Source organism: Symphalangus syndactylus, chromosome 10, assembly GCF_028878055.3.
Source record: "Symphalangus syndactylus isolate Jambi chromosome 10, NHGRI_mSymSyn1-v2.1_pri, whole genome shotgun sequence".
Taxonomy (NCBI): domain Eukaryota; kingdom Metazoa; phylum Chordata; class Mammalia; order Primates; family Hylobatidae; genus Symphalangus; species Symphalangus syndactylus.
In genome coordinates, this window is record NC_072432.2 from 115,778,255 (window position 1) to 115,791,321 (window position 13,067).

A 13,067-nucleotide genomic window follows, 5' to 3' on the forward strand; every position below is an offset into this window, starting at 1 on the left:
GCTGGAGCTGGGAGGCAGGAAGTGAGCACAGATGGGCTACCGCCGGGACAGCTGTGCGGGGAACAGAGCACATCTGTCTGGGTGTGAGTGGGGCCCCTCCCCACAACCTCTGCTGATTCTACATGTTTGATAGGGTGTGGGCTGATGGTGTGGGCTGAGGGTCCCAAATGGGGAAGAAGATGGGAAAGTCTGACGATAGAGCAGGAACGAGGGGTTGCTAGTGGGGTATGTTCAGATGGAGGGAGAGGAGGGATGAAGAGAAAGTGGAAAATGGAAGCAAATAGATCAAATTTGATCTTTCTCAGGATGGGCTCTGGGCTTTCAGCGGCTCTCCAAGCCCCAGGGTCTGATGTCAGTTCCTCTGGGAAGCTGCCCTAGACCCCTGGCCGCCCCACCCACAGGGTGCTGCCTCCTGGTGCTTCCAGTATCTTACATCGTAGCTGTGAAAGTCCCTGGGATAACTGCTCATTTTTCTACCTAACCCACTGGACTGCGGGTGTATTAAGATCAGAGACCTTGTCTCTGTGACTGAATCCTCACTCTGTAGACGTGTTTTGAGTGAATGAATGATTTTAGGGCCTTAACCAACACAAATTTTTCTATTTAATTCCTTAATTTTTCTCTAATTGGCTTTAAAAGTTGCTAGGAAAGCTTTTCCCAAGTAGATGCCCAGGAGATCTTTGGGAGTTAGAAGCTGGAGTAGATTTCTCATCAGAAATTTGCCAGCAGGCCTGGGAGTGAGTGAGCCTTTTGCTCTTTTCAGGGAGCAAAGCAGAGAGGAAAGGCTCATTCTAGAAACTGCACACCCTGACTTGGCTTCATGGCCATTTGTGTGGCCTTTGGGGCGGTTGGTCTCCCTCCACATGAAGCTGTCATCTGCCTGATGTTGAGCCAGCTAGGCAGGGAGGATGGACCACATAGACCTCTGCAGGCTCAGGAGGCGGATAATTTCCCCACATCCGTCCCCTCCCTCACCTCTCTCTGGTTTTCACAGTGCAATGAAAGGATGTGGGAGTTTGAGACCCATCTCTGCTGTGTGGCCCTGGGTGAGTCAGTTCTCCTCTTTGGGCCTCAGTGTTCTCCTCTATAGAATGGGAGGGCTGGACTGAGACTCCTTCCGGCTCTTAACTACTGTGAATCTGGTAGGCTAATGAGGAGGGAATATGGCCCTTGGTGGTTATTACTGTCTCCTGAGAGCCTGGGCTGGGGCTTTCCCTTAACTTAGGTGTGGGAAAGGGGGGAAGGGCCCAAGAGGCTGTCACCCCACTCCCGGGCTTTGAACCCACTCCTGAGTTCACCTGCTGCTGTAACGGTGACTCTTCTTGGATGATTTAGTTGAGTCCTGCCTGGAGTCCAAAGATCTGCTTGAGTGACTCTTAAATGTTTCTCAAGCTTCTGCTCCTGGCTTTCTATTGTCTAGCGGAGTGTAACAGAAATGCCAATAGGCAGGAAGAGCTGAAGTTCTCAGGGCTTTGGGCCAAAATCGTATACTCATTTCTCTCCCTTTTTTTTTTTTTTTTTTTTTTTTTTTTTTTTTTTTTGAGATGGAGTCATGCTCTGTCACCCAGGTTGCTGTGCAGTGGCGCGATCTCGGCTCATTGCAACCTCTGCTTTCCGGGTTTAAGCGATTCTCCTGCCTCAGCCTCCTGAGTGGCTGGGATTACAGGCGCCCGCCACCACACCCAGCTAATTTTTGTATTTTTAGTAGAGATGGGGTTCCACCATGTTGGCCAGTCTGGTCTCGAGCTCCTGACCTCAAGTGATCCATGCACCTTGGCCTCCCAAAGTGGTGGGATTACAGGCATGAGCCACCGTGCTGGGGTAAAATTGTATATTCTTTTCTAACATCATTTGTGTCATCATCATCACCATCCATTACTCATAATGTTAGACATTTATTGTTCTTTTTTTTCAGCCATGTGCAGTGGGAGAGTACATCAGCAAGCAAACTGGCCTCAAGAATCCCGCCCTATCCTGGGCATCTGGGGTTGAGGCTGGCTGTGCCAACCTTTGCACAGGGTTTCAATCTGACCTCACATAGAAAACGGAGCCACTTGCTTAGAGTCCCTCTCTCTGAACACGCTCTCCCCTCTGAAGGAAAAGCATTGCAATCCCAAGCTCCTGCTGCCACCATTCATCTGCATCTTATTCATCTTTGAAGCTCCTGCAATGCCTCCAACGGGGCCACAACTAAAGGTGCTTGCTAAATCCTTATTGATAATAATCATTATAATGATGTATCATAATAGATTCAGCGGGGAAGTGGGCTACTGAGCTGCCCTGAGCTGAGATCCATATTTAACTCCTTGTCTGAGCATCTTCTGTGCTCAGGCCAGAGCGACAGCCTTGCGAGGCTAGTGTGGGATGGTCTGGAGACAAGGTGGCAAGACTCAGGCAGGAGCTGAACAGCTGGCGCCTCCTTCTGGCCTCACAGGGCTGGAGCAGGACTGGGGAGGGCGGGCTTGTGTGAGAACCTTTGCCCCTGGGCTCCCGGGATGTGACCCTCCCTGCCAGAGACCCTTAACCCCGGACAGCCCCAGCTCAGGAGAGCTAACGGCGAGTGAGGGAGGCTGTTATGTAACCGACTGAACTCCTCGTCAACACTGGTGACTAATTCCGACAGTCTCGGCCAGTTGTGGCTGATTCTCACACCCTCTGCTGGATGCATCTCTCTGCTTCCTCCCTGGCCCTGGCCCCGGCCCCGGCCCACCAACCTCCACCACTGTCCCATTCTCCTCCCCACGTGGACTGGGGATGCTTGGGGAAGCAAGCCTTTTCTAGACGCGTCCAGCCCCCAATCTTTGCATCCCTTCCTGCCTTAAAAAGATGCAAGGGGCAGATTGTCCATTTCTGTCTGTACAAAAACCCACTCACCTGGGGGCTCACTGAGGCCCTTCTTTTGCTCCTGGGTAAGGGAGAAGAAAGTAGTTGCTGGCAGGCTGGCAGTTTCGGCTTGCCAAGGCTGGGACTGTTGAGTTCAGAAATCGTGGTGGCCAAACTCCACCGCTTACCAGGGGAAAGGGACCCAGGGAATACCTGACCTCCCTCAGTCTCTGGACCTAGGATCCCTGGCCCTGTGGGTCGCAGGTTCCCTGGATGATGCTGGGGAAAAGGCCTGTGTTCATTGCCTCAGTTCTAATTTTTCTTTTTCAAAAGGAAGCGCTCAGAACGCCCAGCTCTCCCCACTGCAGAAGGCGCTCCCTGGAAGGGCACAGGTGGAGGACGTTTGCATTTATCTGGAGACAGTTCATGGAGAAATACAAAGAGGTGTCCTGACAAGACAACAGGTCCACAGCAATCGTCATCATGAGCGCTCACCATATGCCAGGGATCATCTTTTAAAATCCTTAAGCAAACAACCAAACTGTGGTTGGGATTATTCTGTTTTTATAGGTGAGAAAACTGAGGCTGAAAGCCATTGGGTGGTTTGCCAAAGCTGGGAAGTAGCTGAGCTGGGGTTTGTACTCACACTGCGGTGACTTGGAAGCCCAAGCCGGTTCTGACACACTGCCTTCCCATGACATTCCCACGACGGGTTCCCGAGGTCGTTGGAATGCTTACACATTTCAGCAACTTCATGGCAACTGCCCAGCTCGACCCAGAAGATAATACTACCTTATACTCCCCCTGCCGCTTCCTTCCGCCAGGCAGCTCACAGACATGACCTCATTCCCTCGCCCAGAGTCCCATAGGGGTGAAGGACGGGGTGGGGATCATTAACTTTGCTTCCTAGGGAGGAAAGGGAGGCCCAGAGAGGGACGCTGGCCCACCCTGGGTCATCCAGCCAGCTAGCGGGAGAGCTGCAACTGGAAATCAGGCTTCCCTGACCTTGGGAACAGTTATTTAACCTCCTGGATGTGAGCTAGAATCACCCCTAAGATGCAGCAATTGGGGTACTCCTCTTGGGGTACTGGGACTCAGTGGCTGAAACGGCTCCAAAAGAGTTGGGCCTGTGCTGAAAACAGAAATCCGAGATGCATATAAATTCAATCCGTATGAAAAGAGCAGGGTGGCCTAGGAGGAGCGGTCACTGCAGTGGCTCCACCTCCTACCCAGCCGCCTGCAGCCCTGCCTGGGCTGCTGTTGGTTTCTCTGTACCCAGCTTCCCTGGCCGGATGCCCTGGGGGCCAGAGCAGCCGCGGGTGCGATGGAAAGAACACTGGCCTTGAGGTCATGGGACCTGGGGAGGATATTCACCAGGGGCCCCTAAGTTAGTCATTTTAGCTCTCAGCTTTTCCATTTTTCATTCAAAAAATGGGGACTCTAACTCCGTGAAAGAGACATTGTGTGTGAAATATTTCATCATAAGCTGTGAAGCCTGCAAAGAGAGAAACTCCTGGTGTTCTCTGTAGCCTGATTTCATCTCTACTAAACGCTATTTTGAAAATGCTTTTGAAGCTGGTGGGTCACATAGAAGGATGGCCTGAGCGTCCATCCATCTTCCCTCCGGTGACCCTTTCACTTCGTGTCTGTGGTACCCAGTGCCTGGTACTGAATGTTCCTGGGTGGCCCCGTGGTTCGGCAAACTTTCTGGAAAGGCCCAGGTAGTAAATATTTGAGGCCTGGTTGGCCACATATGGTTTTGGTCACATGTCCTTTGTTTGTTTCTTTTCTTATAACCCTTTGAAAATGCAAAAAACCATTCTCAGCTCACAGGCCCTACAAAAATAGGTTGATTTGGCCTGCGGGCTGTAGTTTGCAGGGGGCCGGTTTACCTGGTGGAAAGTGGGTAGGTGGGAGTTTGGAAATGGACAGAAAAGCCTGCAGCCCACTTTTGCACTTGCCTGGCTGTATGCGGTTAGAGCACTCACTTGGCCTGCCCCAGACTTAGTTTAATGGTCTGCCCTATGATTCTAATGATGCCTACTTCAGGGGAATAACATATACCCTATAGCAGGCTCTCGGCAGATGGAAGCTGATGTCATTGCTTCTGTCCAACAAGCATGAGAATGCAGGGTCCAGGGGTGGCCCACCCTGTCTGCGGTATGGTGGGGTGGACAGCGCTTTCCTAGGGCTTGGGATATTTTATTAGGGAGTCAATGCCTTGCCTTGGATGGCAGAGGCCCCCAGGCTGGGGTTTCATAAGGGAAAGAGGAGTGAAGTCCGGGGCTTGTGTCAGGAGCTGGTCAGTGCACACTGGGGGAGCATGGAGAAGTGGAAGCCGGGGAGGGGAGGACTGTCTGCAGGGAGGGGGTGAGGGTGGGAGGAGCGCCGTGGGAAACAGCTGTTTACCTGTTTTGGGCAGCTGGGATGGGGTCTGCTGGCCCTGGGGGAGTGATCCCAGGTGGCTAGAGTGGCCACAGCAGTCTGGTGGGCTCAGGGAAAGGTGGGGGTGGACGTGAGGCACTGGAGACCTGGGCCCCAACACTGACTTTGTTGCTGTCAGGGGTGGGGGCTGGGAGTCTTTGAGGCTAGAAGAGACCCAGCATAGACAGAGGCCCAGGGAGGCCCAGGGCTTTGCCAAGAGAGGATACCTGGGGAATACCCAGTCCTCTCGAGTCCTGGCTTCTTGTCAAGTGAAACATTAGAGAAGGACAGCCTTTTTTTTTTTTTTTTTTTTTTTTCCCTCAACAAAGGGTGGACTGGAGTAAGCTCGCCCCATAATAACGAAAGCAAACATGTCCCAAGTGCCTTCTGCGTGTCGGGCGCTGGGCCGGACCTTTGTGTACCTTGGCGCCCATCCTCTCAACAAGCCTCTGCCACCACGAGGGGTAGAGGTGCCCGCTCCGTCTCAGGGCTGCGGGGCTGCAGCTGGGGGTGAGAACTGGCTGGAGTCAGTGGTCCTGCCTTCTCTGTGCCCCACCACCTCCCCGGGAGCCTAGCTCTGCCATGGGTTCAAGTTGCAGTAGGGTACCCAGGCCGAGGGGGTTTGCAATCTTGATTCCTTTCTTTTTGAGAAATACAGAGAGAAGTTATATAGTTCCTCGAGAAGACCCCATCACCACCCAGCCATGGAGACTGCTCCCTTCTGTGTACCTGTGCCGTCTCATGGCTGGTTCTGAAGGGCTCAACGGGGTACAGCCTCCCAGGCTACAACACAGCAGTGTGACACGGAGCTCAAGGCAGTGTCTCAGTGGTTTGCTCCTTTCTGCACATGCTTGCATCTGTGTGTGCCCTTCCTCTATCTAGACAGCACTTCTGTCACTTCTCTCCTGGTAAACTTCTATTTGGTCCTTTAAAACACAGCTCAGATGTCACCTCCTCTGGGAAGCCTTCCAAGACTACCTAGGCACAGTTAGTACTTCCCTCTTCTACCTTCAGGCATTTTGATTGTGCTCTTATCATTGCATTATTTTCAGGGACAAACATGGGTTGGGCACTTATTACACCCTCAGCTTTGTGCTAGGCACCTCACTGCATTATCTCATTGAATACTTACAAACCTATGGGGTGGATATTCTTACCCCCATTTTATAGACAGGGAACCTGAGGCTTAGAGCAGTTAAATCACCTGCCCAAGGTCACCTAGCTGTTGAGTAGTGAGACTGTGAACACAGGCAGTTTGACTCCAGTGCCCTCCCTCCTAACCACTAAATTATATTGCCTCCCTTACATGACTTAAAATTGCCCCAAACTGTAATTATACGTTTATGGGTCTGGTAAACGCCTCATAAGCAGAGACCATGACTTATTTATCTTTGCTGCCTTAGAACATAGCACATAGTACAATGCATATAGTAGGTGCTTGCTGGATGCTTATGGGATGAACAGTGAATGAAGAGGCTATGGGGGTTGAGGCTGCTGATGGAAGGTGGGGTGGCTGAGGCCAAGGAAAAGAAGATGGCAGGGGGGCAGTTGAGTGGACAACGTGTGTGTGTGGTGGGTGCAGGGAGAAGGCTCCAGAGGCCTGGGAAGGAAGGTGGTTCCTACAGGGGCTGTACCATGCCATTTTGGAATCACCAGCCTACTACTTAGTAAGCGTCTTCAATATGCTAGGAAGTGCTTCAGACATGGGCACTCTAAGCACACGATACGAGAAGGCTTGTGCAAACCCCCAGGCAACTAACTCACACAGGAAGAGCCTAGACCTCAGTCCTTGTAGGATGAACTCTGGCAAAGGTTCCCCTGAAGGTGAGGTCTGGACCAGGTGACCTTGAACATGACTCTGAGCCTTGCTGGCATTCTTTGGGTCTAGGGTGTTCAAGGAGGTTTAGTGCACACCAGTTCCCCTGTGCATTAGTCCTCTCTTGCACTGTGTGACTCTGTCATAGTAGCCTGACTTCCCAGAGGAAGCGAGCTCGAGGGCCAGCGGGAGGCGGGCATAAGATCTCCATCTCCTCCTGGCCCCCTCTGCCCATGGCCCACAGGAGGTGGGACCCTGCCAGGCCCCAAAGCCTGGAGCCTCTCCAGCAAGCACAGGTGGGCTGTGAGGTCATGCTTCTCAGACCCGAAAGGAGACAGCCGTCCCATCTTGCAGGTGGGCCTGCCCTGGGGAACTGTGGGGTGGTGTGTGTGTGTGTGTGTGTGTGTGTGTGTGTGTACACCTCTAGCCTTATTCACAGTCCCCTCTGGGGGCCAGGGGCGCCCCTTGATGCCAACCGGAAAGCTCTTATCTTGCCCGGAAGAGGTTCAAAGCATGTGTGGCTGCTGACATGGCGAGGGGAGGCTGGGGGGAGGCGGGGAAGGCGGAGAGAGCAAGAAGACCCCCCTGCAAGCCGTGTTCATACAAAATGCATTTCCCAACGTATCCCTCTGGCCTGTCGGAGCCCCTTCTGCTCACTGCTCTGTTTATACATGATAGACAACTAATTAACATCCAAACCTCTTGAAAGGTCTTTTCAGAGGTAATGTTCTGACAGATTATGTCAGCAAGGAGCACTGATTTGTCTAAGCATGGATCACATTGTTTCAGATTGAATGAGGTGAATATTAAACTGCTTTAAATGTACTCTTCATAAAGTACTAATTACACACTCCCAAGAGAGAACAGCCAAGGAATACTAAACAGTAGAGAAGTCAACAGAGGGTTCTTTTTATAGTATGTTGCTGGGCTCTGTGTTTTTCTGTCTCCTTCTTTCTCGCTCTCTCTCTTTCTCTTTTTTTTTTTACAGTAAAATCACAGCACGCTAAAGAATACACATTTATAGCACAATGCTTCTCATCTAATTATATGGCAATCATTAGTTTTAAGCTGGATGCATTATATTTTCTTTGATATATTATGCCTAAGGCATAACTGCATTTATTGTTGCTACTGGCAGATTTTAGCTCCCCCATAAGCCCCCTTTTCCAAACCCCAACTACTTTCTACCCCCCACCTTTTAACAAATTATTTAACCCCTATGTTAGTTTGCTTATTGTCCCAGAAAAAAACATCACAATTTAAATTGGCAAAAAAATGGGGGAACAACACACCCTTTATTAATTTAAAGAAAGGAAATCGCATGTGTTCTGGGGAGCTGTGCAATTTTTATCAGCCAGGTGATGTCCTGAATACACAATTTCTACCTCTCACCCCAGTGAATTTCCTTTGCAACAAATTCTACCAGATCAAACTGAATTCCCTCTTGGCTGAGACTCCTTGTCCCTCAGGGAAAGAGATATTTATATGTATATAAATATATATCTAGAAAAGCAACACAGGGTGGAAAACCATGTGCCAAAGAGCATTCCTTCAAAATGCCTATCCACAGATGTAGCCAGAATTCTGCTCCATCAGTTTTTCTGGGTCTTTCTGACATTAGCTTTTGCCCATGGCTGAGAAAAAGCAAGGTCAATTTTGAGATGCCCTAGACTCTCAGATTCTCAGTCCTGAAGAAAGGAAAAGGCCAAGTTCCCTGGGGATGGATGATATTGACCCATCTGGTTTCTTCTCGGTCAGGCCTCCATTTCCCATGCCATTGCAGAGAAAAGAGACTGCAAGTCTCCGAGAGGTAGAATTACTTCTCCGTAAGTGGCAAAGTGGGGCCACGTTCTCCCCCACTGTGACTTTCTCTTTCCTTCCCCACTCCAAATCAAAGAACTGTGGAGTCTTCGGGTTGAAGGCATCAGAGATTTCCTTTGCTCGTTGTGTTACAGCCAAGGAATCCTGGATGAAAGGGGCTATGCATGTCCCCTAACATCACAGAGCTGCCTGTGGTCAGGACTGGAATCCAGGTTCCTGACTCCTAGACCAGTGTCCACTTCAGACTGAGAAGTTCCAAGCAACTCTTCCTACACAAGAACAACCAAGGGCCAAGGAGTAAAATGACAGCAGCATCTTTTCTGAGGGCTGAAAGCTTTTTTTTTTTTTTTTGAAATTGGGTCTTGCTCTGTCTCCCAGGCTGGAGTACAGTGGCATGATCATGATCTTGGCTCACTGAAACCTCCGCCTCCCGTGTTCAAACGATTCTCTGACCTCAGCCTCCCAAGTAGCTGGGATTACAGGTGCACGCCACCACACCCAGCTAATTTCTGTATTTTTAGTAGAGACAGCGTTTTGCCAGGTTGGCCAGGCTGGTCTCAAACTCCTGACCTCAGGTGATCCACCCGCCTCTGCCTCCCAAAGTGCTGGGATTACAGGTGTGAGCCACTGTTCCCTGCTGGAAGAAGTCTTAAACCCCTTGAGTTTCTTCTTGAATCCCACTCCACAATGTCCCCAACCAAAGACTTGTTCATTCTTGGCTCAGGACACTGCCCCCAACCCCCCATAGTGGTCAGATCATCACTGTGTAGCTCTCATGGTTTAAAGTACATGTTTAAGAGCAGTGAATGCTGGCCCTAGAGTGTGTAGCTTCGAATCTTGCACTGCCACTTCCCGGATCTCTGACCTCGGCTAAGAGACTTAGCATTTCTTTGTCTCTGTTTCCCCCATATCTGTAAAATGGGAACAATGCGAGTGTCTGCCTCACAGGGTGTTGTGAGGATGAGACTGGGTAATATATATGTAAGAGGTGCCCAGCCTACTAGGCTAAGTAAGGTTAGCTATCATTATTGTTAGAAAGTTCGCCTTCTCAACCGAGCTCTTTCTCCCCCGAATAACTACCATGAAAGAACTATCTCACCTCCAAGAACTACCATGGTTGTAGTTCTGTCTGAGGCCCCATGGAACAAGATTAATTTTTCTCCTACATGGCTGCTTTCAGCTATTTCATTCATTCATTGCACAGCTTTTGCTAGGTGGCCCCTGCATGCCAGGTGCATTGTGCCAGGTGTGGAGAGAGCCATGAAGAAGACCTGGTCCCTGCTTTCAAGAGCCCATACTCCAGAAGGACATGTAATTTGTCTTCGGAGCTTCTCTTCCCCAGGGGAAATGCTCGTCAGTTTCTTCACATATTCCTCACTTAACATGATGTCAAGCCTTTCCTGGCCCATGTTCCTTATGTGAAATCATCCAAAGAAATTTACCAAGGATGAAGAAAAAATGGCAGCGAATTTGGGCTTCCTTACCCAAACATACTCTATAGCACACATTACTCAGGAGATTGGGATTCTATTGGGTTAGAGTGGTCCCAAATATGTTGTTTTTTAAAAAAGCTCCACACACTTGAATCTAATACACACACACACCCTCTATCCTGAATAAAATGGAGAAGGATCCACTCTTCTCTCCCAATGCTGATCTTCACCTCCTCCAGGGTCTCTCTTCAAGTCTGGGTTACTCTCTGTGGAGGGGTTATTTGATATGCAAAGGTGTGAGCTGCTGACCTTTGTGTGAACGCTTTGTGTGAACGCTGAAGGTGCGAACGCTTCAGTGTGCACTAAGTTAACTGGCAATCTCACTGCCCACCGCGTATGCCAGCCAAAACCCAGGGACCAAGGCTGGCTTCGTGGGCATGTGACCAGTGTAGTTGCCCAATGCCCTGTGCTTTGAAGGCCTTTATATATATATTATAATAGTGTTCGCAGCCGAGTTCCTAGTAATTTCATCTTGGAATGTGTGTTTGGTAAGTGAAGTATGATGGGACTACGGAGCGTGTGGTGGGGATTTGGAGCCTCGGCTGGCTGACCCGTGGTCCTACTCTGAGGCTGCTGCCACCTTCTGCTCTCTGTGGGAGCCTGGGTGCAGGTGCAGAGTGGGGATCGGGCATACACCCCATGGCATCTTAGAGTGGGACAAACATGGGTCACTCCTGTCCCCAAATGGCAACATTCAGTGGATGATTTGACAGAGGCCTCTCACCCACCCCCAATCCAGGTTCCAAGCACATCTGGGCACGGAGGTTGCAATCCTTGGGGATGCCCCTGGCCATGAGGACCAGTGGGTCAGAGATAGGAGGGGATGGACTTCCCTGTCCCAGGCAGGGCCCCACATTTCCAAATTGCCCTGGGTCCTGCAAATCATGGTTCTGCCAGAGACCAAGCCAAGCACTCCCTCTCTCATACCTCTTCCCATCCCATCGTCACCGGGTCCTCAGTTTCTTTCTTTCTTTTTTTTTTTCTGAGACAGCTTCTCGATGCGATGTCCAGGCAGGAGTGCAATGCTGCAATCTTGGCTCACTGCAACCTCTGCTTCCTGTGTTCAAGTGATTCTCCTGCCTCAGCCTCACGAGTAACTGAGACTACAGGTATGCGCCACCAGACCCAGCTAATTTTTGGATTTTTAGTAGAGATGGAGTTTCACCATGTTGGCCAGGCTGGTCTCGAACTCCTGACCTCAAGTGATCTGCTCACCTTGGCCTCCCAAAGTGCTGGGATTATAGGTGTGAGCTGCTGCACCCAGCCCGGGTCATCAGTTTCTTAGGAACACCTCTTCTAAGGGACGAACATTGTCCCTTGTGAGCCCATGCCTGGATGACTGTAACTACCTGGGAGGGACCCCTTGCCTCTGTTCTCTCATCCCTCCCATCAGTGATGCTGCCAAAGCTAGCATAATAGAAAACAAATTCGACTTTCTCATTCTCCTAATAAAACCCTGTCCACAAGATTCCCCATCTACTCCAGGATAACATACCGTGTATGTCAGTGCACGTGAGTGTGTGTATAGGTTCTAAGCACCTAAACAGATATTCGCTCCATGCTGCGGGTGGGCTCTCCCCACAGCCTGTGATCACCACCATTTGTGGGCTTTGCACGTCTCCTTTTCTACACTCTGACAACATGAATGCGTTTTATTCATTTGTTAAATACACAGCCTGACACAGTGCCTGGCACAGTGTGGGTCTCTGATACAAAGTTTGGTGAATTGCCACATGCAAGCATTGACCCTCAGCGTTTAAGACCAAGGAAGTAAACATGTCACAGTGGAATCTGGGCAGTGAAGATGCTATTTTTGTGGAAGAGCTCTTGCCTCACACCAGTAGACACAGGCAGCCAGCTCCTTGGCCTAACTTCTCCTTGGCCTAACTTGATGGACTCCCTAAACACTTCCTCTTCCTTATCAAGCCTGTGTCTCCTTCCTCAACCTCATGCCACAGTCTTGGCCAGTCTTGTCATGGTGAGGCCATCAGGTGAGAGGATGTGGTGTGGAGGATGTGTGCTTCAGGGTCTGGCGGACCCGGCCATTCACGCCTGTGGGACTGTGGGTGGTGAAAGCCCACCGACAGGTCACAAGCATCTGGGAAATGCCAAACAAAGTGGAAGAAGCTGGCCTTGGGTGATGACCAGTTCATAGATGGCCTCTGACCTCACGGAGCTTGCAGCCCCTTGGCCAGCCCCTCTGAGCACTGGCTTTCTCATTTGCAAAAGGAGATTCTTTCCTCAGACTGAAATAATGCACATAAGCTGCATGGTATGAAATTTCTGAAGGGACATTCTTCCACAGCGCAAGAGGTGTATAAGGAAGCTGGCCCTTCAGGGACAGGAACACCTGTGCACCACATCTCTGCGATGATGCGACCTGGTGCCTATGACACATCCCTGCACCTTGCTGTGGGGGTAACCAAAAATGGAGCTGTGGGAGCCAGTGGAGGGCATGCTGGCATATCAGCGGCAGCAGCACCCGGGGCGGCAGTGGGGGGAATGGAATCCAATATGAAGATGGGTCTTTTTTTCTCTAACACTTTACTTCATGCCCTGGTGTCACTTTTCTCAGCACGGCTTCTCCCTGCACTCCTTGCTTCCAAATGCTCAGTACATCCTGTCCACCCAGGTGGGTCACAGCACAGGCCTTGGAGGAAGCTGACTAGGCTGGGTTTGAATGATTGCTT

General features: G+C 50.6%; 1 protein-coding gene and 1 long non-coding RNA gene across 6 annotated transcripts in view; one reads left to right on the plus strand and one right to left on the minus strand.

Annotated features, from left to right (window-relative positions):
• The window catches only part of LOC129491400 (uncharacterized), a 39,154-nt gene extending 34,574 nt beyond the window's left edge, over nt 1-4,580 (plus strand). Inside the window, exons 2-3 of the long non-coding RNA XR_008660541.2 lie at nt 1,916-2,196; nt 3,157-4,580. This is a non-coding gene — a long non-coding RNA (uncharacterized lncRNA). The remainder of the gene's footprint in view (nt 1-1,915; nt 2,197-3,156) is intronic.
• Nucleotides 1-13,067, minus strand: part of PEBP4 (phosphatidylethanolamine binding protein 4) — a 287,960-nt gene that overhangs the window by 40,163 nt on the left and 234,730 nt on the right. The gene's annotated exons all lie outside the window — the stretch shown is intronic.